Source organism: Ovis aries, chromosome 3 (genome assembly GCF_016772045.2).
Source record: "Ovis aries strain OAR_USU_Benz2616 breed Rambouillet chromosome 3, ARS-UI_Ramb_v3.0, whole genome shotgun sequence".
Classification (NCBI taxonomy): domain Eukaryota; kingdom Metazoa; phylum Chordata; class Mammalia; order Artiodactyla; family Bovidae; genus Ovis; species Ovis aries.
The window spans coordinates 138,243,558-138,248,707 of NC_056056.1; positions in this window are offsets into that span (position 1 = coordinate 138,243,558).

Genomic DNA, 5,150 nt, shown 5'->3' on the forward strand with positions numbered 1-5,150 from the left:
AACTAAAAATAGAATTACCATATGATCCAGCAATTCCACTCCTGATTATATATTGAAAGAAAATAAAACACTAATTTCAAAAGATACATGCACCCCAATGTTCACAGCAGCATTATTTACAATAGCAAGATATAGAAGCAACCAACAGATGAATGGATAAAGATGTGGCATGTATGTGTGTGTGAGTGTGTGTGCATGTGTATACACATATACACACACATACATATATATATACAATGGAGTACTGTTCAGCCATAAAAATGAAATTTTGCCATTTGGAACAATTTGGATGGACCTGGAGAGTATTATGTTTAGTGAAATAAATTGATGTGTGGCAGAACCAATACAATATTGTAAAGTAATTAGCCTCCAATTGAAATAAATAAATTTAAATTTTTTTAAAAAGACAAATACATGTGTTAGCTCTTTGTGGAATCTAAAAAAATAAATGAATCAGTACAACAAAACAGGTTCACAGATACAGAGAAGAAACTAGTAGTTACTTGGGGGAGAAGGAAAGGGAGATGGGCAAGATAGGGATAGGAGATTAAGGACTACAAACTACTAAGTATAAAATTAATAAGGTACAAGGATAGACTGTTACAGCAAAGGAATATAGCCAATATTTTACAATAACTAGGTGGAGTATAATCTACAAAAATTCAGGATGGGGAACACGTGTATACCTGTGGTGGATTCATGTTGATGTATGGCAAAACCAATACAATATTGTAAAGTAATTAACCTCCAATTAAAATACATAAATTTATTTTTTTAATTGAATCATTGTGTTGTATATCTGAAACTGATAAAATACTATAAATCAACTATACCTAAATTTAAAAATACAAACAAACTCAACTACTTGCGTTTATATAGACTGAGAAGTGAAAGTGGTGAAAGCAGGTTTTGACCTCCTTGCTGACCATTAATTCGTTTTAACCAACATGGTTTTGTATCACTGTTCAAATTACTTGCTAACCCCTCCTGAGGAAGAGTCATAATTTCTCCACAGCCCATGCACCTCAGGTTTTATCCGTGCCTCCTGGTGGGAGGATGATACACCTCTGCCCTACTCAAGTCAATTGTGGCTATATGACTTGCTTTGGTTAGTGAAGTGTGGTCCAAAGTCCCCTATGGTTTCTGAGCAGAAGCTTCAAGAACCAGCTCACAGTTCATCATTGTACTCTTTTCTAACAGCCCGACAATAGCCATACCCCAGTTTAAAGGCTGCTCCAAAAGTCTAGGTCCTGAAGAAAATTCTGTGTAGTAAAAAAGTCACAGCTATCCTAACAGACACATAGGATGAGAAGTGAATCTTTTCTATTGTTACGCTGGTGAAATTTTGGGTGCTTTTCACAGGATAACTTAGCCTAAGCTGACTGATACATTCAACTTGAGTTCAGTTCAGTTTAGTCGCTCAGTAGTGTCCGACTCTTTGCAACGCCATGAACCGCAGCACGCCAGGCCTCCCTGTCCATCACCGACTCCCGGCGTTCACTCAAACTCATGTCCATCGGGTTGGCGATGCCATCCAGCCATCTCATCCTCCGTCGTCCCCCTTTCCTCCTGCCCTCAATCTTTCCCAGCAACAGGGTCTTTTCCAATGAGTCAGCTCTTCACATGAGGTGGCCAAAGTATTGGAGTTTCAGCTTCAACATTAGTCCTTCCAATGAACACACAGGACTTCAGGATGGATTGGTTGGATTTCCTTGCAGTCCAAGGGACTCTCAAGAGTCTTCTCCAACACCACAGTTCAAAAGCATCAATTCTTCAGCGCTCAGCTTTCTTCATAGTCCAACTATCACATCCATAATGACTTCTGAAAAAATCATAGCCTTGACTAGACAGACCTTTGTTGGCAAAGTATGTCTCTGCTTTTTAATATGCTATCTAGGTTGGTCATAACTTTCCTTCAAGGAGTAAACATCTTTTAATTTCATGGCTACAATCACCATCTGCAGTGATTTTGGAGTCCAGAAAAATAAAGTCAGCCACTGCTCCCACTGTTTCCCCATCTATTTGCCATGAAGTGATGGGACCAGATGCCATGATCTTTCTGAATGTTGAGCTTTAAGCCAACTTTTTCACTCTCCTCTTTTACTTTCATCAAGAGGCTTTTTAGTTCTTCTTCACTTTCTGCCATAAGGGTGGTATCATCTGCATATCTGAGGTTATTGATATTTCTCCCAGCAATCTTGATTCCGGCTTGTGCTTCTTCCAGCCCAGCATTTCTCATGATGTACTCTGTATACAAGTTAAATAAGCAGGGTGACAATATGCAGCAGTGATGGACTCCTTTTCCTATTTGGAACCAGTCTATTGTTCCATGTCCAGTTCTAACTGTTGCTTCCTGACCTGCATACAGATTTCTCAAGAGGTAGGTTAGGTGGTCTGGTATTCCCATCTCTTTCAGAATTTTCCAGTTTCTTGTGATCCACACAGTCAAAGGCTTTGGCATAGTCAATAAAGCAGAAATAGATGTTTTTCTGGAACTCTCTTGCTTTTTCCATGATCCAGCAGATGTTTGCCATTTGATCTCTGGTCCCTCTGCCTTTTCTATAACCAGCTTGAACATCTGGAAGTTCACAATTCACATATTGCTGAAGCCTGGCTTGGAGAATTTTGAGCATTACTTTACTAACGTGTGAGATGAGTGCAATTGTGCAGTAGTTTGAGCATTCTTTGGCATTGCCTTTCTTTGGGATTGGAATGAAAACTGACCTTTTCCAGTCCTGTGGCCACTGCCGAGTTTTCCAAATTTGCTGACATATTGAGTTCAGCACTTTTACACCATCCTCTTTTAGGATTTGAAATAGCTCAACTGGAATTCCATCACCTCCACTAGCTTTGTTCGTAGTGATGATTCCTAAGGCCCACCTGACAGAATGTGGTCCACTGGAGAAGGGAATGGCAAACCACTTCAGTATTCTTGCCTTGAGAACCCCATGAACAGTATGAAAAAGCAAAAATATAGGACACTGAAAGATGAACTCCCCAGATCAATAATTGTGCTGTTTGTCTCTGTATGTTTATTCTTCAATTCTTCTAAGTCTTTGTTAACTGATTCTTGCATTTTCTCCATTTTGTTTTCAAGCTTTTTGATCTTTACTATCATTATTCTGAATTCTTTTTCAGATAGTTTGCCTATTTCCTCTTCATTTATTTGGACTTCTGTGTTTCTAGCTTGTTCCTTCATTTGTGTAGTATATCTCTGCCTTTTCTTTTTTTTTTTTTTTTTTAATTTTTGTGTTTTAGGTCTTCTTTTCCCAGGCTTCAGGGTTGAATTCTTTCTTCCTTTTGGTTTCTGCCCTCCTAAGTTTGCTCCAGGGGGTTGTGTAAGCTTCCTATAGGGTGAGATTTATGCTGAATTTTTGTTTGTTTATTTTTCCTCTGATGGGCAAGGCTGAGTGAGGTGGTAATCCTGTCTGCTGATGATTGGGTTTGTATTTTTTGTTTGTTTGTTGTTTAGATGAGGCATCCTGCACAGGGTGCTACTGGTGGTTGGGTGATGCCAGGTCTTATATTCAAATGGTTTTCTTTGTGTGAATTCTCACTAATTGATACTCCCTAGGGTTGGTTCTCTCGTAGTCTGGGGCCTTGGAGTCAGTGCTCCCACTCCAAAGGCTCAAGGCTTGATCTCCGATCAGGAACAAAGATTCCACAAGTGGCATTAAGTGGGATTAAAACAAATATCCAAAAGGCATTGTTAAGGCATTGAAAGTAAAGTTGCTCAGTCGTGTCCAACTCTTTGTGACCCCATGGACTGTAACTTACAGGCTCCTCTGTCCATGGGATTTTCTAGGCAAGAATACTGGAGTGAGTTGCCATTTCCTTCTCCAGGAGATCTTCCTGACCCAGGGACTGAACCCGGGTCTCCTGCACTATAGACAGACGCTTTACTATCTGAGCCACCAGGGAACTCCTCAATTAAGGCACTAAGTGAGATTAAAACAAATATCCAAAAACAAGAAACCAAAGATGAATCCCAGATAAATTGCAGCTACAAAACAGCAAATAATAATTAAAATAATGGAATATACACATATACATATGTGTATGTATGAGCAAAGTCAAAAGAGTCCAAAAAATTAAGTAGATTGACCTAATGAACAAAGGAGATGAAAAATTATATTTACCAGTTAAGAACAAAAGTAACTGAAGCATAAACTGGAAAACAAAACTAAAGTAAGATGCCAAGTGGGGAATAAATCAATGAAAACAAAACTAGCAGTTTTGTTGAGAGGAAAGAATATAAAGAAAGAATAGATATGCAAAGTTAAACAGAAGTAGATGAAGAAGATTTACATACGTTAAAGATTAACTGCAAGGGGAAAATAACAGTAGGAAAGGCAAACAAAGGAATAAATATAGAAAAAATATAATAGGTTTTAAAAAGTTAAAATTGTTAAAAAAAAAAAAAAGAAATTAAAAAGGAAAACTCCACAGAACTGCAAAAGCCCAACGTAGAGGCAGAGGTTTATAACAACAATAAAAATGTGACAATATACACATACACATATACACTCATAAGCTAAATCAAAATAGTCCAACAAAAATAAAGTGCAATAGATTGACCTGGCAAACAAAGGAAACCAAAAATTATATCTACCAGAACAAAACTAACTAAAGCACAAACTGGAAAACAAAACTAAAGCAAGGCGCCAACTAGGGAAGAAAACAATGGAAATAAAACTAACAAATATGTTAAAAGGAAAGGAAAGAAAGAAAAAAAATATATAGATATGCAAAGTTAAATAGAGGTAGATAAAGAAGATTTATATACATTAAAGATTAACTGCAAGGGGGAAAGAACAGTAGGAAAAGCAAAGGAATAAATGTAGAAAAACTAATAATAGGTTTAAACATTAAAATGTTAAAAAGAGAAAAGAAATAAAAAGGAAAAATCCGCAGAATTGCAAAAGCCTAACATAGAGGCAGAGGTTTATAACAACAATAAAAAATGTGACCAAGAGGGAAAAAAAAGCTCAAAAGCTTAATTGGATTTCGTAATGCCAATAAAATTGACAACTATAACAGAGGAGGAGAAAAAGGGATAAGAAGAAGAAAAAAATTCAACTACAGAACAAGTCAAAACATAAGAATAATAAATGTTTTTCTTGAGTCACTGCTGTCACAATCCTTTCCCT